The following is a 23735-nucleotide window of genomic DNA, read 5'->3' as shown; positions in this document are numbered from 1 at the left end:
TTTATCCGGTCTCTGTTAGAGTCGCCCATCAAAAGACATCGTGGTTATTCCCAGTGATAGGGTTATAGAAGCGGGAGAGCTGAGAAGCGGGAAGTGCTGAGAGGACTAAAGACATTTTGTTATTTTACTACTGAAAAATTATTGTATATGCCTCTTGATGGTGCATACGTGTAAGCGTTTCTCCTTGTATGTACGGACAGATGTAGTGTAATCGCTAGGTCATAGAGTATGTGAATGTTCAACTTTATGCGATGATACCAAATTATTTCCAAAGTGGCTGCATGAGTTTACATTTCTACCAGCAATTTTAAAGCGATCTTGCTGAACCATATTTTCTCCAGTACTTGGCTTCGTCAGGTTTCTCAAATTTTTTTTTCGGTTGAAAGGGTGTAAAACAGTTTTGAAAATTTGCACTTCTCATTACTATTTAGATCAAACACATCTTCAATATGTCTATTGACCAAAGGTATTTACTCTTCTGTAAAGTGCGCATGGAGTTTTTTAAAAAACATTTTTTTATTGTGTGAGTTGTGTTTTCCTTATTTTCTTGGCAGAGTTTTTTAAATAAATTCTGAATGCCAATCTTTTGTCAGCTCTGTTTTACAAATATTACTTCGCCAGTTTGTGGCTTGTCTTTTCAATTTTCAAAGTGAGTTAGAGAATAGAAGTTTTTAATTTAATAAAGTCAAATTTATCAATCATTTCTTTAATGTATACATTTTATAAATTAAATCAATATTGGGCACTCACTATGTGAATGGATTATACCAGGCTGTGGGAATAGAAAATGAGAACAAAATGAGTCCTTTCTCTCATGGAGCTCAAAGTCTAGTGAGAAAGACCAACAGGTAAGAGATTATAAAATAGTGTGAAACCTACTGTAATAGAGGCAGGAAAAATCTTACTGAGGACAATTAGGGAAGCTTCATAAAAGCAGATGAAATATTTGAGCTACTATTTAACAACTGTAAGAAAAAAATTTTTTCAGCATATGTCAAGGCCCAGTGACAAGAACCCCTGGTAAGAACTGCAAGTAAAATCAAACGTGTTGTGGCAATTGATAAGAGTGAAGAAAAGAGGGATTAAAGCTGCTGCTCCCCAGGGTTCCACGCTGATAGGTGATGTGCTGTGAAGGGACATCAGCTTACAAATGCAGGGACTTTTTTGTGTGTACCTGAGGATGCTTTTTTTTTTTTTTGCATGTCATCCTTGCACAGGGACCATGCTAATCTCCTCTGTATCATTCCAATGTTCGTATATGTGCTGCTGAAGCGAGCACCCTGGGGATACTTCTGAATCCTCAGGATTTTGAACAGTTTTGATATATAATGAACACTTTTAATGGACATTTGTTGAATATATGAGTGAATGAATAAAAGGAAAAAGGAAACAATGCCTATCACTTTCCTAGTGTGGTTGCCATAACAAAGTACCACCATGTCGGTGGCTTAAAACACCAGAAGTCTTTTCTCTCACTTCTGGAGACCAGAAGTCTGAAATCAAGGTGTCAGCAGGGCCGAGCTGCCTCCAAGGACTCTAGGGGAGAATCCTTTTTCATCTCTTCCAGCTTTTGGTGGCTCCATGTGTTCCTTGGCTTTTGGTAGTAACAACTGCAATCTTTGCCTCATTTTTCACATGGTCTTCTCTCCTGTGGTTTCCTTTTCTTATAAAGACACTTGTTATTGGACTTAGGGCCCAACAAGTAACCTAGGTGATCTTATCTTGAGATTCTTCATTTAATTACATGCGCAAAAAACTTTTTTCCAAATGAGTTTACATTCACAGGCACTGGGGGTTAGGACTTGGATTTACCTTCTGGGGGCCACAATTCAACCCACTACGGAATATCACTTCCATGTTTAAAATCTTTCAGTGACTCTACTGTTTTAGAGTAAAATATGAATTCTTTTAGATAGGCCTACAGAACCCTAAGGATTTGACCCCAGTCTAACTCATTCCCTCCCCTGCTTCACTTACTATGCTCTAGCCACAAAAACCTTCTTTTAGAATTTCTTCCTGGCCATGCTTTTCTATGCTAAGGTCTTTGCACACTGGTACCTCTGCTGTGGACACTCTCCCTCCCGATGCTTTCTCTAGCTACCTCTATCTCGTCCTCAGGTCCTTTCTTCTCTGATCCTCAAACAAAAATTATCCTAATACACATTTAAATATTATAAAGCTGCATTAATGAAAACAGTGTCTTCAGAAAAAGAGGAGTAGATAAATATAGCATATACATACTATGGAAACCTATACAATTGTTTTGTTTTGTTTTAAAAATAAGGTCTGTCTATATGCACTGCACTGATATGAAAAGATCTCCAAAAGTATTAAGTGACAAAAGCAAGTTGAGATCACATGCATAGCATGATTCCATTTGTATTAATAAAAAGAGCAAAACCAGAAATGTCTACATAGCTTCATGTATATATGGAAACACATAAGAAAACCAGAATAATATTTCCCAACTGTTGACAGTTGGAAGAAAGGCGGGGGAAGTAACGAGGGGAAGAAAGTGTCTTTCATGTTTCCTTTTGATATTTCTGTAACTCTTCAAACCATGTGCAAAGAAAATAGTACATATCACTTGTGTAAAAATGAATAATAAAGGCAGAAATAAAAAAGTAAAAACAGTATATTGATTCAGGAATGCACAAACAGAAAAGTAGAACAGAATAAAAAGGTTAGAAACAGGTGCACACATATCAGAGATTTTGTATTTAGTAGAGGAGACCTCTCAAATCAGCCATGAGAGGATCAGCTCTTTAATAAACAGTACTGAGGCATGAGACTGGCAATTTGCTGCCAGGGGCTGGGAGAGGCAGGTAACAGATTCCGACCCTTAACCCCTCACCAAAACTTGGATGAAGGAAAGAGCTAAATAGAAAAATAAAATTATGAGAAATAATGCAAGAATATACAAGATAATGTATTTTATAATATAGTTACATGCTGCTTCACAACGGGGATCCTTTCTGAGAAATGCACCGTGAGGTGATTTTGTCATTGTGTGAACATCACAGAGTGCACTTACACAGACCTAGATGGTACAGCCGACTACTCACCGAGGCTCTACGTACAGCTTGCGGCTCCTAGGCTACAAGCCTGGACAGCAAGGTACTGTACTGAATACTATAGGTGACTAACACAGTGGTAAATATTTGTGTATTTAAACGTAGAAAAGGTACAGTAAAATATGGTATAAAAGATAAAACACAGCACACCTGTATTTGTAGGCCTAGAAGGTGCCCTGGGTGAGTCAAGGAATGGCAGGGCTAATAAAGGAGATAAACATGTAGGGACAAATTATGAAGGACTCTTTAAGCCACGCAATACATTCATAGTCAATGACAGTATAGATTGAACATTAGTGTCATCAATTAAACTTCCAGTCTAAACTTTTTCCCTATAAAAATGTACAAACTCAGTTATAGAGAGTTTTCTAATGTCAAGAATTCATTAAAATTTAATTGTACTGCCTCATGTCTTTGGCCAGGTGGAAAAGCTGGTTTCAGCAGGGTGCACATGAGGCCAAGATAGCAGATGCGACTCTTTGGTAGGCCTGCTTTCATCGCTGTAACGCGCGTCCAGCTGTCTGGCAACCTTGCACTGGGGCTCACAATAGGAATGGGTGAGGGAGTGTGTCAGAGTTTATGCAGATCCGCCAGAAAGAGTTCAAAACATTTGGGTTTGGGGGGCATATCAACATCTTCATCTTCCTTAACAGAAGACAACTTAACAAATAGGGAACCTTTTGCTACAATACGCTCTCACCAGCAGAGTCAATACCAAAAGTGCAATCTTTATAAAATCTGTGTAAGTTCTTTCATGGGTGTTCCTGCTTGTGGTGCACATCTGTTTGTTTTCTTGACTTAAGTTGCACATTACAAATTCACTCAGTACACGGATGGAAAATATTACTGAGAACATGGACTGCAGCTGTCCTTTCCATAGTCTGATATTGTTTGCAACTCTGCCTTGTACACGCTTTTTTAGCTTAAACTAAAAATGATTTCTTACGTGTGGTCACTAAGTCTCAAAAATCCCATTTTCTCAACAGCTATAACTATGGGCTTCGGCAGACTTAGGTTTTCATTTGATACTTTGGCTATTTCTCCTAGCCATTTCCTCCTACCTGGACCTGCTGCCCTATTTCAGCTCACTACAAAGAAGTTTTGGGAGCAATCTTGTCCTTTCATTATCGACACAAACACAGTCCAGTAACATGGACTTGCAACAAACAATGTTGTTGGCACAGTGGACTGGATCTTCCTGGCTCATTTTAGGAAACAACATTGTTTTCTCCTCTCATGTTAACTGTGGCTGATGAAAGAGCTTACAAAGTTGAGTGCCCTGTAGGGAACATCTCTTGGCCACATCTGTTGGCCATATGAAATAGGGCATGGACCGAATCGAGATGCTGGTGTGGCTCAGGGTTACGCCTACCTGCCACTCTCATGAAAGATCTACAGACTAGCTTGTAGGGTTTTCTGCTTTGTTTCTGTCCTTGTGTCACTAGTTCTATGCAGTAGTCAAGCTAACTCAACTTAATGACATCATTCTGGACTGTGGGATATATAACATAATTAAGCCTAGCACAACTCTCTTTGGGTTAAATATTGTATGACTTTCTTTGGGATAGATTTAATTGTAATTAAACCAGAGTATTTCACTCTCTCTGCATAATGTTTTAATGTACTTGTTTCTGGTGACCTTCATTTTCATTTTTTTTTTTGAGGGGTAGGGGTTATATCTTTATCTAATTATAGTCATTTTGTGTTTATTCCTTCTTCCAAGGTATTAACCACGTCTCCAAAAATACTGAGGAATATGGACGTGTCCTCCAAAAATGCTGGTTGGTTTCATTTAGTGTGACCCAGTACCTTACTGGGCACTTAGAAATATTGATCTCTCTTGTGCTTGCTGCGCAGGTCAGTGACTCAGATTTTGGCTATAGTTAATTAATTATATTTAGCTTTTGTCATGGTGATACAGATATGGCATTCAAATCATCTACGAAAGTGGTGAATCTATGTCCTCTATAGCATACAAGTCATATCTGCATTAATTCCAATTTGAATCTACATTGATTATTTGTAAGTATTCATAAATCACTGCTTTATTCTAAGACATATTTGTACAATGTGATATACTATAACCATCCTTGTGTAGCCTTTGAAGACTAAATGGAAAAGGCTTAATAAACAACCTTTCCAATCAACCAGAGTCAGGGTTTATCCCACAGGAAATCACATGGCATTCTTTTCTCCCATCCCCACAACTGTACAAATTGGAATTGCTTTGTGAATTGATTACTGCCTTGATAATAAGATTTAGATTATATTTTTTACTGTTTATTGTTAAAGAATGAAAAAAAAGAGTGCAAAACACTCAGGAAATACATAGTATAGGTTTTGTTTCCTTGTTGAATGCTATTATACGTTCAGAAGGGCCTTAAATCTGATTGGATTCCATCATTGCCGTACGTGGGTATTCATGGACTGAGTGACTCTGACAAGGAAATAAAATATGCTTCATGTACTAACTGGTAGTGGTATTGTATGTATTTATGAAGAACAACAATATTTGAAATTAAATAAATACTAAGGATTTTGAGATGCTGTGTGGCCATTGCAACAAATATTTAATCAAAATCAAAAGTAACCCTGCAATACTCTTCTCAGTGCAAGGATTATAATGATGTTACATAGGAAGTGTCCCTAAAATACCACAGAAGTACCCCTGCCTTGTTACTGATGGGGAAGAAATTTCAATAGTGCTACACAGGAAATGTCCCTGAAAGGCTGTTGATGGGGCAGCGGTATTTAATGGTGCTCCACAGGAAGTACCTGTCCACTGAAACTGCTGAGACAATGTCAAAGCACTGAACGATGGAGAATGTTTTCAACTTGGTGCCAGGCAAAAGGTGACTTTTATTGCCAAAAAGAGACTGAAAATACCCTTCCTGCTGCCAGAGTATGCTTAGAATGCTACAAAATTCAGAGAAAGTGCTGATTGTGCCAAAAAGAATGGAGAGAAGAGGGAGCCCTCCTGCGTGAAAGAGTTGCAGGGCCCAGCAAATAGACCAAAGCCATATATGAGGCTAACATGTAGAGCAGGCAGCCAGCATTTTGGTAAACTAAGCAAAAATCTCTGCAAAGGTTCAATGTGAAGTAAATATTAAGCTGTTGCAGATAGGAAGACCAAGACATATCAAAAAGGACCCAGAAATCAGAAAGTCATATCCCAGTATGAAAGAAACAAGGTAGGGAGGGCATTTGCAGCAAACCAAAGAGGCTCCAAGAAACAGGACCAACAAAAGAGAAGAAAGTTCAGAGTGAGCCAGCGTAGATACCATTCCTATGCTATGAGAGCTGAGAGGCTTTTTATTAAATCCTTACTGAGAAGGGCATGAAGACAGAAGTCTGAACACCATTGAGTGATACTTATGGTCATTCAAGAGTAAAGGTAGCCTCATGATAACTGAAAGTAAAACCCATTTAGTTTCCATTCCAGAAACTAGGGTTAATCCCTCAACAAATCCTTCTATGGTCTTCAAAAAGTCCTGATTTAAAATCTCTTCCAGATATTGTAGTTGATAGAAATTTGGATAGACTATACTTGACTATTACAGTTAAGATTCTGGTGTCCTGAGTGGGCAAAATTAGGCATTCTGCCCTCACCATTCTTTGGAGCATAAATTTATCTGTGAATGCAACATGGGGATCCAATAGGCCAGATGTTCCATCCTACTCAACAACTTGAGGTTACCTGGTCATTCCTTTCCAGGAAAACAACAAGATCAGCGTAAGAGTCAAGATGATCAACCTCTGGTTTCCTAAAAGCCCCAGCACAGACCTCTGTAACCTGGCCAGTGAGTTTCTATGATCAGTGGTAAGAAAATTAACTGGTAATATTTCTTAAGTTGTATGGAGTTGGTCTAGCAAATATTCTGATGTGAGGTCAAATGGTGAGGGTCTATAAATGAACGACTTTATATCCTCCACACTGCCTGAATTCCTGATGATTCCTGATGCTGATCTATATCTCTCTTTCTTTTACTATACTTATCACTTCTAATAAACTGTGTGATTACTTATTATATCTGTTGTTGGGTGTCTGTCTCCCCTCATTGTTGGAATTTATGCTTTGGATTTGTTCATTGATATATCCCAAAGACCCACAAAAGTGCCCCATACAAAGTAATTGCTCAAAATATATTTATTAAAAGTGTTGAATGAATAAAGTTATCAACCCCAGTATTATAGCTCATCCTCTCTCTAAGCCACTTCTACCTAGTTAATTCTATTCCCACGGACCTAAGCCCAATGGATTTGTGAATGACTCATTTCCTTATCAAAACAAGAACTCCCCTCTTATTTCTCTATTACATTCTTGGAACAACTTTTTGTAATCCCTTGCATTTCTACATTTACAGTCATTTCATATTTCTCATTTTTTATCATCCCTGTATCCATTTGCATATCCTACATACGAGTTCTACATAATGGCCCCTGTTATATTATTTCCACATGTTACACCACAGTCTAAAACGGGAATAGCATTTAGGCATCACCTTGCTTGCCAACTCAAGTTGTTTGGTAAATGTTTCCCCGAGGGTTGTGTTGAGAAGGATTCTGGTGCCACTCTGAACGCATTCTGCATTTGAACAGGGATACCTGTCATGGAATAGGTAACAATGGCATGTCATTCCCGCTCTAAACCCTCATCAGCTCATACATTTAATGTGGCAAACTCCTTATAGGTCCCAAGTTTTAGTTATTTCCTCACTAGTATCTTTAATATAAAAGTTTTAAAACAAGTTTCCTCAAAAATATTTTTATCATGCTTTTATCCCCTCACTTAATAATTTATAATGGCTCCTACTGTTATCATGTCAAGTCGTATCTTTAAATTCTAGACTGATCACTACTGAAACACCCATTCTCAGTGATTTAACCGTTTATGCTTTCCCTACCCAGAATCCTTGCTGTATCCAAAGCGTCTTCCTGTTTTGCTCCCATGTCTTACTTGACACTGTCCAAGTCTCCTTATACCATGCTGCATCCTGCACCTGAAACAGTTGCCCTCCCTCTCTTTCCTAAATGCTTCCCTCATCTTTCAGGAAAATGACTTCTTCATGGAAACTTTCTTTAATTAACCAAAGTTCATACCACCATTGACACGTCACACCATCACCCTACTCCTCTTCCAGACTCCTGCACTAAGCCTTACTTTTTTTAAAACATGATTTTGTACATAGAGCTATAACTTAAACAGGCAGGGCTGAACTATATATGCCGTGTTTCCCTGAAAATAAGACCGGGTCTTACATTAAGTTTTGTTTCAAAAAATGCATTAGGGCTTATATTCAGGGGATGTCATCCTGAAAAATCATGCTACGGCTTATTTTCAGGTTAGGTCTTATTTTCGGGGAAACATGGTAGAAGGCACCTGTGTTTCTCCCTAGTGCTGGTGTCTGGCTTTAGCATGTAGAGGGAAATAATCCACACTGATTACAGACTAAGCCATACCACTTTCCCCTCCTGTTCAAAGCACTGTAGACATACCCAGTAACGAAGCACAATAGATTTACAAGTTGGAGGTGACAGGGGTTGGCACTGTCCTGACTTGAGGGCCAGGTGTCTGGAAACTGCAGTGGTTATGAGTTAAAATAGGCCTGTATCCATCAATCTCAAATTCTTGCAAACAGTCAAGATCGGTCCGAGAAGAACCATGAGAAATATACCACAGCAAATAACTGAAACTCAGGTGTCTAAAAAAGCTTAAGTTTAAAGAAATTTACTATTTTCTAGAATCCATCCAAATTCTTTAAGATCTGCAAAAGGTGCTTATCCTCTTCATGCACTTAAGGAGAAAGCTATAATACTTTGTAGCTGTAAATGGGGTGGTTGTGGAGTTAAAGATAACAAAGCCCAGGCAGATCATAATTTTAGAATCTGAGAGCTAGAAGTGTTTTGTGGCTGCTCACCTCAAAGAAAGGCACTCTAATCTTATCTAAACTGCCCTCATCTACTGTCTCCAGCCTTATCAAGAAAAACTCATGGATTTGAGCCCTTAAAGAGTCCTTCAGAATACACTGAACACCTACAATATTGTAGTTATAAATCAAGGCCCAGGGAATTTAATACTAGACACTTCCTTGGGGGGATTTTCAGTATCATAGTGAAGACAGCCCTATAATTACACAATTTTATTATCATGATATAGATTCAAGATGATAGTATCATTTTGATACTATGAGCAAGAGACAATGAAAAAAACAAAGGTATACTTAACCCAGCCTTGAAGGTTTAAGGACTTTCTGCAAGAGGTAACAGTCAAAGTGGGTCTTCATATTCAAGTCAGAGTTCACTAGATAAGGGAAGATAGTTGAGAGAAGTTTGTGTTTTTGCTTGTTTGTTTGTTTGTTTTAAGGTATTATGCTAGGTAAAAGAAGATAGTTGAGAGAAGTGTATTTCTTTAAGGCAGTAGGCTCTCATTATGAAGATACAAAAGAAGTAGGACAAAGTTCATCTCCATAAGAGTCTTCCAGTGTTATTGTGGAGATGAGTTAGATCTAGGAATAAATAACTGCAACTTAACGTGGTACTGGTAAGAACCTTGGTAGTTCAGAGGCAGAAATGGAGGGCAGGGAGAGAAATTAAGTAAGGGTGTGTCATTACTGTGACATATGAGGTAAGTCTTGAAATAAAGGCAGAATTGCATCATGCAAAAATAGTTGGAACAGCATATGCCAGGGAATGGAAGTGAGAAAACTCAAGGAATGTACAGGATACATGGAGTACTATTTACATTGAAATAGGATGTCTGAAGAAGAGTAATAAGGGATGGTTTCAAAGGCAAGTTGGGCTCCAATTGTGGGTAATAGTGCCTGTCAGGATAAGGTGATTGGTCTCGGTCATGTAAACCATGGAGAGCCGCTGGCGACTTTTGAGTGAGACAGTAATATGATCAGTTACTCATTAGATAGGAGAAGTATATCAGACACAGTAGAGACAAGGAGAGATGGAATTGAGAAGCTGCTTTGAAAGTACTGTTTTTGTGTAGGGGAGAAATAAAGAACACAGGCAGTGCAATAACAATGAGAAGGAAATAATGACTTCAGGAAATGTTGCAGCGTATGATTTAACAGAATTGCAAACCAGGTGCATTTGTCTTCAGGTGTGGTTGTCATTTGTGGGGAGGGGGCTCTCTCTTCTTATTCTTGCACTCCCTTAACTGCAAATGGGCCCTAGACCTAGAATATTGCAATCATTCAGTTAATAATAAAAGAACTCCTAATTTACTCATCCCAAAGGCTGGCTTCTAAGTTTCTACTCTAAAATGTCAACTTATTATACATAGATATACTAGAAATCGGATGCCCCCTACCCCTTGTAAGACAGCCTCATAGAGCTGCTCTGATGAGATAAGAATAAAGTGGGTAGTGCATAAAAGATAACTGACATGTATACATTTATTAGTATTATTAGCGAAGTTCTTGTCTGTCAGTGGCTGTGTATAGGATTCATAAAAGGTCAATGTCAGTAAGAGAGATAAGGTTCTTAGTACTTAGCATCATGCTTGCCCCTCGCTGAACTTGGCTTACAGAAATAGGTTGGGGATGGGATGCTAGATGGGCAATTCGGGAGACTCCTACTCATTAAATGATGTCTAAATATGTACTAAGCATGGCAGAACACATGGAAGATTCCTGAAAGTTTTGTCCCCCAAGAGCTTCTAACCCAACTTAGTAATATAAAATTAATATACGCACGAAGTGACTTTTGACCAAGACCAATTAGTGCTGATGAATGTGGTTCATACTTGAAGCACAAAAAATAATGGAGAAGAAAAACTTAACATGTTCATCATTTTTTGTTTGCCATCTGCTGTAGTTAACCCTTGTCAAAGCTCTGATTAAACCACTATGGTTTAAGAAGACTGTTTTTGGTTCTGGGTCCCTTCCTTCTATCCCACACCACCCCGGCATGTTGCCCTTGGCCCTTTGCTTTTTTTCTCTTACAGACTCCATGGCTGCTTCCTAAAGGTCTAACATTAACCTGACCCTTCTGGTTAGCATCACGCTTTCTTTATGATATTTGTGGGACTTCAATATGAACCAGACAGACAGGAACTTTAAACTCTGTCGTTGCCCTTCCTTGACACTTCCAACAAGTTAATTGTCTGCTTGCCTTCCTGGAATTACTTTAATTACATGCCATTAGTGACCATTAATAAATGCAAGTGTGCTTGATTTTCACAAATCTTACTTTTCTTACTCTCTGCAGAACTCCATCAAAGCTTTCACATGTGGTCAAAACAGAAAGTGAGGCATCTAAGCACATTCACATTTAACCTTTGAGGCTAAAGTGAAAAATAAAAGATAATTCATGAACGGGCTAATTGTTTTCCACTGCTTCTGACACTGGCCAGCATGCTCTCCGTAGTGGTTACATATATATATGCAGCATGCTCATTTATAAGACAGCAAAGTTAAAAGGGGTTGAGAAATAAAAGCTGCCTAATTGCTGCTATTATCTCAACTCAAGGAGAGAATTGCTGGGTGACATTATGAAGATCGAAAAACCATTGAAGATTTTATTGATGGAACACTTTTGCTCTAACTTCAAGCCACAGAAAAAGAAGGTCATGATTTCAGGTTTTATGAGCACCTGCTTCGGCATTTACATAGAAAGAGCTGAACTATGAGGAGACTGAGCCAATATTCTCTCTGCCACAGCTTACTTGATTACATCACGATATCAGGTACAAAAACAGGTTATCCAGTAATGTCTTTTGGTCAGCTTTACCAATGAAGTAAACTGCAAGCTTGAGAAAGTGAATTGTATAAAGAATGGTTAGTTTTAGTTACATGCTCCTCACTAGATCAGTTCAAGAGAGAGAGAGAGAAAGAGAGAGAGAGAGAGAGAGAGAGAGAGAGAGAGAGAGAGAGAGAGAGAGAGAGAAAGGAAAAAATCATGTTAAAAATGTTGAATTCTATGGATATTTAGGTATTTCCAGAATAATTCTCTTGCTTATTTTTTTCTCTTGCTTATTAAAACATTAAATGGACTAAATTTATTTGTAATGGTAGCAATATGCTCTTCTCCAATATAAAGTGATGACATTAATGCTAAATTACTGGAATTTGTGGTTTGAGTTTTTTTGAGTGTGTGGTGAAATAGGTTATGCCAGGTCATTCATGATCTTTCCCTGCTGTAGACTAATGGCAACACTTGAGAGAAAGCTGGCCAGGGTTGAGCTTAGTACCTGGGCTCTTAGTAGCTATGGAAAGGCAATTTAAATATGTTACCCCATCCAGGTAAGCCCGAGAAGGTGTCATCGTTAGCATCCAAGTGTTCTTCATTGCATACGCTACCCAGGTTATTAGGACGGGACTGATAACATAATGTACATGTGGCTTCCTGTAAGAGTTTATGTAGTATTTAAAAACACTAATTTTGGGGAGGAATAAAACCCCAAATATTGTAATTAATCCTAGGGAAAGGATATATTTTCCTGAAACTATGGAAATATCTAGTTTGTGAATCTAGTCAATAAATTTTGGTTAAATGAATTAATATCTTAGGGAAAATAAAATATATTCCACTTTATAGAATGTCAGTTTTCTGTTTTATCCATATCGTTCCAACATCATGAAACTTTAATCATACAATATGACCTTTTTACATGACTACTAATTATTACTGTTTCCTCCTTCTTCAAATGCTAACATATTTTTGGATGAAAGACAGACCTATACTTAAAGATATCATCTGCCCAAGGCCTCTTGGTAAAGGAGGGAGGTGAAGGTGTGCTAAGACAGTGAATGGATCAGTCATGAAAAACATCTGAGCTGAAAGAGGAGTCATCTTAGGCTGGGGTGAATGGGTCCATGGGAAAAATATAAAACAACTGACTGAATTAAATCAGACAGCATGCTTGTGGCGTGCTAGCTATAGTCTCTATTCATGTTTCTTCACCCCTGTTCCCAGTTTTTATTTCTAAAATGACTCCAGGTGTTCTTGGTTTTGTTTTGTTTTTGTAGGAGACAAGAGCATGGGAGAGGTTGCAGGTAGGACAATAGATATGTGGAAGAAATAGAACATAATTCTAAGCTGATTCTAAACTCTATTATTGATTTGTGTTTAATTGAATCTGAAAATAATGTATGTCAAGTTCTCATATGCTCCACATACACAAAATGAGTACAACAATTAAGTCCATCTCTTTTTATCAAATAAAAGCTTATATTTTAAGATCGTAAAGGTCACCTAAAATTCTTCTTAAAGAAAACAAGATAAAGAAAGCCCCCTAAGTAAATTTTGCAGCTCATTTCTCTACCAATCCTCCCATGAAATCTATATTTCAACTAATCAACTGTATCGAGAGTACACCTGACTGAATACATGAATGAATGAAGCATCAACATCTCAAATAGAGAATGCTTCCCTGTCTTTCTGCCTTTGCTTAGAATGTTCTACCTAGGGTTTCCAGGTGGAAATTCCCACCTGTTCTCAGGAATATTTTTTGCTTTCCCATTCCCTAATCCCAAGAAAAGTTGGTCAGGAAATCGGGAAAATCGGCTCCTTGAACCCAGGTGGTTGGTACTAGCGACCATCACTTTGTGGAAATGATTCATTGCAGAGAACAGAAAACGGTTTATATCTCGGGATCCAGAATGGGAACAAAAAGCGAAAAAATTTCCTGAGACTGGGCAGGAATTCCCGCCTGGAAACCCTACCTCTACCTAGCTTCTCTCTTGGAATATGCTCATGTCTCTCTTTCAAGATCTATTAGGTTGGTACAAAAGCAATTGCGGTTTTTGCAATTATTTTCAACATTTTAAACCGCAATTACTTTTGCACCAACCTAACAGCATAAGTGTCACCTTTCCTGTGTTACAAACTTTCCCCAACAATTCTCTTTGTTCTAACCACATGTTCTATACCATCTCCCACTACAGACACCCCATTTAGCAGCATAATTGTAAGCCACTTGAGGGAAGTGCTCACTACTTGCTTGGCACTTGTATTAGTCAGGATGAGCTCCATTATGCAAGTCACAAACTGACTCCAAATCTCAATGACTTAATGCTCACATGACAAAGCAATTTATTGCTTATACTTTATAGCAAGTGTGGGAACTCTGCTCCACATAGTCACTCAGGGATCCAAGTTAGTTGATGAAGATTCCATCATCCTGTAGCTATGCCATTTAGAACACAGGCCTACTTGATTGCCATAAAATCATGCCATAAAGTCAGACCATAAAACCATGGAAAACTACATATGGGCTACCACACCTTCAGTCCAAAAATGACACACTCATCTCCCACTCATACGTCATTGTCTAGAATTGGTCATAGTGCCCTGCCTAATTGCAAAGACGCCAAGAAATATGGAGAACAAAGGGAATATATGCTGGGCATTACTGTCTTTGCCTCAATACTCTATTAAAATATTGTTAAAATATCCATACTCCTCAAAGTGATCTGCAGATTAAATTCTATTGACATCAAAATCCCAATGGCAGACTTTTTTTTTTTAACAAAAGTAGAAAAAGCAATCCTAAAATTCATATACAACCACAAAAGACCTGGAATAGCCAAAACAATCTTCACACAAAAAAAAAAGAACAAAGCTAGAGGTATCACACTTCCTGATTTTAAAATATATTGCAAAGTTACAGTAATTAAAATAGTATAGTAGTGGCATAGAGATAGACATAAAGACCAATGGAACAAAATAGAGAGCCTAGAAATAAACCCACTCATATGGGCAACTGATTTTCAATAAGGGTGCCAAGAATACACCATGGGAAAGGATAGCCTCTTCAATAAATTGTGCTGGGAAAACTGGATCTCCACATACAAAAGAATAAAATCAGACCCCTATCTTACACCATACATAAAAGTCAACTCAAAATGGATTGAAGACTTAAATGTATGACCTGAAACTATAAAACTCCCATAAGAAAACATAGGAGAAAAATGTCATGATGTTGGTCTTGGCAATTATTTTTTAGATATGACACCAAAAGTATAGGCAACAAAAGTGAAAATCGACAAGTGGGACTACATCAAACTAAAACGCTTCTACACAGCATAAGAAACAATGAACAGTGTAAAAAGACAACCTATGGAACAGAAGAAAATAATTGCAAGCCATATATCTGATAAAGGATTAATTTCCGAAATACTTAAGGAGCTCCTAAATTCAATAGCAAAAACAAAACAAACAAACAAATGAAAAAACAAATAGCCCAATTAAAAAATGGGCAAAGGACCTGAATTTCTCCAAAGAAGACATACAAATGGACACCAGGTAGATGAAAAGATGCTCAATATCACTAATCATTAGGCAAATGCAAATCAAAACCCTGATGAGATATCAACTCACACCTGTCAGAATGGTTCTCATTAAAAAAAACAAAACAAAACAAAACACGTAGGTTTTGGAGTAATTTAAACCCTATGTGCTATCGTGGGAATGTAAAATGGCGTAGCTGCTATGAAAAAAAGCTTGGAGGTTTCTCAACAAATTAAAAATAGAACTACCATATGATCCAGCAATCCCACGTCTGAGTACATATTCAGAAGATTTCAAATAAGAATCTCAAAACAATATCTTCACTCCCAGGTTCACTGCAGCATTATTTACAATAGCCAGAAAACAGCCTAAATGTCCATCAATGGGTGAATGGATAAAGAAAATGTGGTATATACATAGAGGAAATGTCAGTCAGCCCTCAAAAAGAAGGAAATCCTATTTGCGACAACACATATGAACTGGGAAGGCATTATGTTAAGTGAAATAAACCAATCACAGAAGGACAAATACTTCATAATTCCACTTATATGAGGTATCTAAATTAGTCAAACTTATAGAAAGTGGTTCCTAGGGATAGGAGGAAGGGGAAATAGGGAGTTGTTCATGGGTACATAGTTACAGTTATACAAGATAAATAAGTTCTAGAGATCTGCTATACAGTATAATGCCTATTGTTAACAATACAATATTGTGCACTTAAAATTTCATTAAGAGGGTAAAAGATGTTCTTACCACAAAACAAAAACAAAGGCTAAAACAAAACAAAGGAACGCAAGGAAACTTGTGGAGGTGATGGATATATTTATTGCCTTGATAATGGCAATGATATCATGCATGTATGCATATGTCCAAACTCATCAAATGGCATACGTTATAATTGTGCAGTTTTTGTCTATCAATTATATTTCAATAAAACTGCAAAAAACACTCTATTAAGCACTGGGGAAACAAAAATAATTAAGACTTCATCACTTCTTGCACGTAGCATGTTCCATAGGTATTGAGTAGTTTTAATAAAATTAGTACCTATCAGAGTGATGTTATATAAATGAACATTTCATTAAGGTCAAACAAGTGTCTTGGAGAAAAATTATATTTTAAGATTATTCTTTGGAGTCATGTAACATTTGTAACAAAAAATACACTCATAAGTTTAAGACTTAAGGCTATGTACCTTTTGATGTGTGCAATAACGTCTGGGATACTTAGAAATAAAAGTCTTTGCAATTTATGTTTATGGTAATTTCATGGGAAAATAGAAAAGATCCCCAATATATTGAGCAAACATTCCACAACTAATTAGGCCATTTACTCCTCACTCCACTTCTCTTCCAAATTGAAAGGAAGGAGATTCTGACCCCAGTGGCGACAGGGAGGGTCTGTATTCCTCCAGGCTCAGTTGTAAGCCTTTCTCAGGCAGCCTGAGGGCTTCTTCCGGACCCAGTTCACTCCACAAGCCTACAAACAAGGCGACAAGCTGACAGGAACGAAGCCAGGATTCTTGGCCTTCTATTCTATTTTATGAGCCAAAGGGAAAGGAGGCCACCTTCCGAAGTCCAGCCAGCTAGAAATTAAGCCTCCGTCCCCTCCTCTTCCTTTACTCTAGCCAGACAGCCTGTGGACAGCCTTCTTAGGCTTCCGGCTATCCTGGCCAGCTGGGAAAGGAACGGCCTTTCCAGACCCCTGTGCGCTCGCCAATAAGCCTTTTTTCCCCCCACTTGAGAGCTGGAATTGGGAGATTACAAAGCCACCGTCACAAAACGATCACTAATAGAAGTCTTAAGAAACTAAGGGGGAAGAAAGAGTTTATGGGTCAAAGAAAAGAAAGTAGAGGGTTTCTAGCAGGGTAGTCATGGTTTTCCATAGTTTGTTGATAATCAAAGAAAACCTTTTTCCTTCCAAAAGACCCCAGGCAGGCTGGGAAGACATGTTTCTGAAATCCATTCAGAGCCACATCTCATTAGTTTTATTTTATGAGAAGTTTTCGTTTTGAGTATTAATCCCAATTCTCTAATGCACAAAAAATGTAAGTTACTACTTTATAAAGAGTTGTACACATTGGTACCAGATCTCTGTTTCACATATAGACTTCCAGGGACTTGGTGAGAAAGCAGCTATAGACACTCGTTATTTCAGATTGTATCAATGTGTGCTGGGGACTCAAGTGTGATTATTGGATTCAACCTGTGATATAGATCTTTTCCAGGATTGACCTTACTGTCTTATGGCCCAGGAGCCTCCCAGGCCCAGCCATAGACCTCTCTCAAATAGGGCTGACTCTGATTTGTCCTGGTCTTATCAAGGGTCCACTGGGTTCCACAAGTCACACATGTCCAGGGCTGTTGGGGACTGGCACCAAAGCTTCTTCTGCAGTGGCCAAGGGGAAAGGCCCAGAGCATAGCAGATATGGCAGAGTGGTATGGCTAGTGTGGGGCCACCATACCTTCCCACAGAGGACTGCCTGGCTTCTCCTCTCATGCCTGTCCCCATTCCTAAGGCCACCAACAGTATTAGCGAAGTATTTTTTCCTCAGGCTAAATCTTTTTTCTGGGAAGCTCCCATGACACTGTGGGGACAGCACTGTCTAATTGTGTTTACTTACTGTTTCTGATGCTAGCTCCTAGACAAGGCAAAAATGTATGCATCAGTTCTTCCTCCAGAAAAATGGATCTGTACTCTATGTCTACAGAGTTATCAGCAACCAGGCAAGTAGTTCTTGACAGAATAAAAGCACATTTAACCCTAAAAGTGAATCAGCCTTCCAACTTAAGACTGCAGAATCCAGTTACAATCATCAAATTAACATTTTCCAGCTATAACAATTTAAGATCCAGTCTCTACCCAGCACTCCTTTACATGTATGTGTTTCATTTAACCATTAACGCAACTTTATTATACCAATGTTATTCATATTTTTTAGATGAGGAAGCTGCGAAGCTTGGGGAAAATCAAGTAACAAGATCAGTGTCACACAGATTGTAAATGATGGAGGCAAGATTTGAATCCAGGTGTCTTTGGCCACAAAGCTCCTTTTCTTCTACCATATCAAGGCATTCATTTTACTCCAATACAGTCTTGGGGCCATTTTGGATGGAGAGGGAGAGCATGGCTGGGAAGCATGTAAGATTAGAGTGTCTCATTATCTCTTCCAAGTTTATTTTACCTGTTTTGTATTCTGAGTTTTCATAAAATATTTTCCTTGAAGCTAAGAAAAGTTGGAACACAGAACAGTACGCCATTTGTCTTCCTACTTATTTGACTTTCTACTTAGGAAAAAAAATAAGAGCTAAGAAAGCAATATTTGATGGCTGAGGTATCTTTAAGGATAAAATTTCTGAGGAATCCTGTGGCACAGTAATTGGTTACCCTGTTAACTTACTAGACCAATCAGAGATAATACCATAAACTCCTTTGTGACCCGAATTTTATCCAGTAGTCCAAAATATTAAGAAAAATGAGAAGGAATTAAGTTTCAAACTCTTTTAATACCTTTTCTGTTTGGAAGAAAATATCAAACTCTCCCTGCTTTTATGGTTTACAAAGGATAGGCTATTTATTGATCAACAGGACTAGTGAACTTCTAATCGTAATATTGTTACTAGTTAACTAAGTGACCTAGGGCTCTCACCTCCTGGGCAGTTTTTGAAAATGCCATCTATCTTTAGCATTTTCTGATTTTTATGTACAATAGGGGATATCAAAACGTACAGAATGTTAGAACCCACCCCAGTGCCTATTCCACTGGCACTTTGGGCCCTTTAAGGATGGAGGATGCAATGCCAAGGTATGTGGCTTCAGAGCTTAACTGCCATAAGTAGCTCCCTATCAGCCACAACTGCCTTCTGGCTTCTTGCTGATCTAACGTAGCCTTGCTTTCCAATGATGAAACGTGTCTCCCCTTTCTTCCCCTCCCTTCCCCACTCCTCTTTTCTCTTGTTTTTTCCTTCTCCTTTTTCCTTCTCTCTTCTCTTTCAGTCTGTGTGTGTGTGTGAGTGTGTGTTTGTGTGTGTGTATAACAACCAGCCAGAACTCTGATTACCTGAGGTTGGTATAGTTTAGGAATTATTTCCCTTTCTCCTGATTTATCAACCTCAGATGTTACTATCAAGGACTTTCCTAACAGCTCTGCCTAGCCCTCTTCAGAAAGGCACTCCCAGATAAAAACAAAGAACAAAATCAAAAGCAGCTTACCTTGGTGTTCTAGCTTCTCCCACTAGGCCCAACCCCTAGTTTGGCTCAAAAACCAGGTATGTAACATGGACCTGCCGTCCAGACTACACTGCCTCTCTACTGCCACCTCATGGCGAGCCAGCCTTTTTATGAGAATTAACCTTTAGTTGGCATAGAAACTCGTAGATGAAGTAGACATATATTATGAAGGATTCTGTCCCCTCATTACTGAATGAGTTATAGTTTAAGCAAGGAGCATATCAGCACTTGATTAGAAAAAAAAGAAAAAAAAAGTGACTTAGGGGAAAGAGAATTTTCTGAATCAGAAAATTCCATCTTTTTTTCAGGGGACCAGGAATGTAAAAAGTATTAGAATCTTGGAGACACATTTATAAGGACTAACAGACACAATTACTATGATAGTCTATTGGTGCTCACGGGTTCTGTACAGAGGTTCATGGTTACAGTGATATTCACTCAGTCACCTCATACCACGGTCACTGAATAGAACTGCTTACTGGCCTGCTCCTTCAAATATTTATGTGGTAAAATGGTCACGTGTCTCAGTCAATTAACGATCTTTCTTTGGTACTTGGTTATTTCTATTCTTATCACTTGCTTAAAATCAGCAATATTTTTCTCTATACATACCACATAACTTGTCCTGCTCTTCAACTGCCTGCCAGACACGGTCAGTATAGTATAATATTTGATTACGGAAACAATATACTTTACACTGATTAAAATCTGGAAACACATTCATAAAGCATTTTTAGTGTATGGTAAGCAGCAAACTGACCTAGATTATTATTCAAGTGGTATATTTGAAGCAGTGCTTCTACTGCTTATCTTTATTCTCATCCTATTGTGTTTTTCTAAACTGGCAAAGAGGGTTTAAAAACTCATAACAAAACCTGAATTTTGCTCTATACTAAATCAAGAATCCAATCTGAAAAGCTAATCTGACCACTTACTTAAGCACGTCTAGCGCCAGTATGGCAAAAATCCAAATTAGATGATATATATGTCCCTAAGAAGAATACATCTTCCAAGTTCAAACTTAAACGGTAGTATCATTTACGTGAAAGAGACTCTTTTGCAAAAGACCTATGCCTTACCGTTAGGAGTCTTGGTCTTCCTTTGGATTCCAGGCTGTCAATCTGTGACCAAGAAATCCAGGACTCTGCATTCTACAGTAAACAGAAAAGAAAATAAACAAAAAGACATTAGGATAGCTACAAGTGCAGTGAAAAAGAACCGCCTACCTATTATAAAAAGAAAGAGAAAATAAATTGGAATTAGGTTCACAATCTTATTTACCTAGGCATCCTAAGCCTTCAACAAAAAAGATTTCTCCACACAAAACCAGTATGTGAGCCAACAGCCTCATACAGGATGTTATTAGGCATGCAATGTGGTTACTGTAGGTAACAAGACTGTGTTATGTGAAACAAGGCACATATTCGTATTGATGTTACTTCCTTCTCAATAATTCTAATGAATTTTAGGAAGAAGTCTTATATTGGTTAAAGTGTGTCCCTAATCTTTGCTAATCTCTTTTTTAACTAGCCTATGTCTTGGCAGACCACAAGATTCAGCTAGAATTTATTAATCAGGTTTGTTTCCATTGTATTTATATTTATGTCATATTTATTACAGGTCATAGGAAATTCTATTTACCTACTTAGAGATAAAATGTTTCCTTTTAAAATGGTTTTAAATTTAAGAATGTGTCAATTTAAAGAAAGTCTTAAGTAAATAACAGAGCTTTTGATATACCGGTATAGGAAAAATCATGAAGGTAAAAATGGGTGACTCTGTTTGTGTAAATCTATTTATATAAATAGAGAGATAAGCATACATGGCAGATTGAAAGGTACATCAAGACAGTCAAGTATTTCTATGCTAACCTTACCTCAAATATCTAGCACGATGAATAGCATAGCATATAGTAGTTACTAGATAAACACTTTTTTGAATAAATGAACAAATAAACAGACAGCTTCTGGAGAATCTGGAAGATGTTTAGATGTCTGAGTTGATGATGGGCATGGAGCAAGGCTTGCCTATGACTATAATTCTAATATCTAGGTACTTGATCTTATGAATACTTGTTGAATATATAACTGAATAGGCTTAAATGTCATGATCTAAGAAAATTCCTCAAAAAGGAAAAACAAAACACTAATGACCACTTTGATGTTCCTACACACTCTCCCCTCAAAAAGAACAACCTTACAGCAATAGTTCCAAAAGTCTCTGGGTTTAGATAATGGCACTCCAAAGCAGGGGATTTGCCTGAGGTTCAGACAATATGGGGGTGCCCTGCTGTAGAGAATTTAAAAATAGTAGATCCAACTGAAGGTTGATATGCTTTTTAGCATCATCATGCACTGATAATTCTCAACCACGTCAATGATAAAATACTCCCCGCCAAGCAGATAGCGCCCACTGCGCCAACTTGGTATACCCCTGGGTTCAGAAAAGATGGACTGTTTACCTAAACTGAGTACGAATTTATGCTGATGAGGACTTTGGCAGTGACAGACTTTCTATACCCAGAAATCTCAAAGAGTTCAAGGATTGATGGAAAGGGAAATATAGAAAAAGTTGTTTATGGAGTAAATCCCCAGGGATCCTCAAGGGGGTGGAGTAGAAGGGGTCTGTCTTGGAAACCATACTGAATGGCTTTCCAGTGTGTTCCTAAAGGTAAATGAATACAGTGCAGAGGCAGGACTCCTTTCTCTGGCCCGAGTGTCTACTAGTTGTGGGACAATTTCATCTGTGCCATTCAAATCTTGGATACTGATAATTGATCTGTGCTTTCTTTTTTCCATTTATTTATTTATTTATTTATTTATTTATTTATTACCACTTTCAGGCATACAGAACAACATAGTGATCAGACATTTACACAACTCACAAAGAGATAATCCCAACAAGTCTACCACCCACCTGATATTGTACATAGTTATTATAGAATATTGATTATATTCCCCATGCTGCACTAAACATCTTGACTATTTTTTTCAATTGTAGTTGACATTCAATACTATTTTATATTAGTTTCAGGTATACAGTGTACTAGTTAGACATATATATATAATTTATGAAGTGATCCCCCCAATAAGTCTAGTGCCCATCTGACACTATACATAGCTTTTAAAATACTATTGCCTATATTCCCCATACTGTACATCCCTGTGATGTTACTGTAACTACCCATTTGTACTTCTTAATCCTTTCACTTTTCTCACACAGCCCCTCAACCTCCCTCCCATCTACTAATTATCGGTTTGTTCTCTATATGTATAGGTCTGTTTCTGTTGTGTTTGTTTTGTTCTTCAGATTTTACATCTAAGTGAGATATAGTATTTTTCTCAGTCTGATTTATTTCACTAAGCATAATACCCTCTAGGTCCATCCATATTGTTGCAAATGGTAAGATTTGATTCTTTTTTATGGCAGAGTAATATTCCATTGTAAATATGTACTGTATCTTCTTTATCCAATCATCTATTGATGGGCATTTTGCTTGTTTCCATATCTTGGCTATTGTAAAGAGCACTGCAGTGAACAGAGGTGTGCATATATCTTTTCGAATTAGTGTTTTGGATTTCTTTGATAAATACTCAGGAATGGAATTGCTGAGTCATAAGGTAGTTGTATTTTTAATTTTTTGAGGAACCTCCATACTGTTTTCCATAGGGGCTGCACCAATTTGCAATCCCACCAAAAGTGCACAACGGTTCCCTTTTCTCTACATCTTCACCATCACTTATTGTTTGTTGATTTATTAATGATGGCCATTCTGACTGGGGTGAAGTGGTATCTCATTGTGGTTTTAATTTGCATTTCTCTGATGATTAGTGATGTTGAGCATCTTTTCATATGTCTATTGGCTATCTGTACGTCCTCTTTGGAGAAATGTCTATTCAAGTCCTATGCCCATTTTTTAATTTGATTGTTTGTATTCTTGGTGTTGAGTTCTATGAGTTCTTTACAAATTTTGGACATTAAGCCCTTATCAGGTATATCACTGGTGAATCTCTTCTCCCATTCTGTAGGATATATTTTCATTTTGTTGATAGTTTCCTTTGCTGTACAAAAACTTTTTAGTTTGATGTAGTCCTTTTGTTTATTTTTTCTTTTGTTTCCCTTACCCATGGAGAAACATCAGTAAAAATATTATCAAGGGTAATGTCTGAGAGTTTACTGCCTGCATTT

The 23735-nt window shown here is 37.8% G+C and overlaps 1 protein-coding gene and 1 non-coding gene across 11 annotated transcripts in view; both read right to left on the bottom strand.

Annotated features, from left to right (window-relative positions):
* The window catches only part of SEMA6D (semaphorin 6D), a 559989-nt gene that overhangs the window by 276666 nt on the left and 259588 nt on the right, over positions 1-23735 (bottom strand). For all 10 annotated transcript variants that reach the window (XM_074327787.2, XM_019730702.3, XM_074327778.2 and 7 more), the window contains one exon: positions 20627-20698. The gene's annotated coding sequence lies outside the window, so the exon portion shown is untranslated. The remainder of the gene's footprint in view (positions 1-20626; positions 20699-23735) is intronic.
* Positions 1172-1279, bottom strand: LOC141570831 (U6 spliceosomal RNA). The gene has a single exon (XR_012495284.2). It is a non-coding gene; the product is annotated as a U6 spliceosomal RNA (small nuclear RNA).

Source organism: Rhinolophus sinicus, chromosome 3, assembly GCF_057876585.1.
Source record: "Rhinolophus sinicus isolate RSI-liver-muscle chromosome 3, RSI-T2T, whole genome shotgun sequence".
NCBI classification, from domain to species: Eukaryota; Metazoa; Chordata; class Mammalia; order Chiroptera; family Rhinolophidae; genus Rhinolophus; species Rhinolophus sinicus.
Note: the sequence above shows the minus strand (reverse complement) of the source record. Positions and strands in the feature narration are given on the sequence as shown.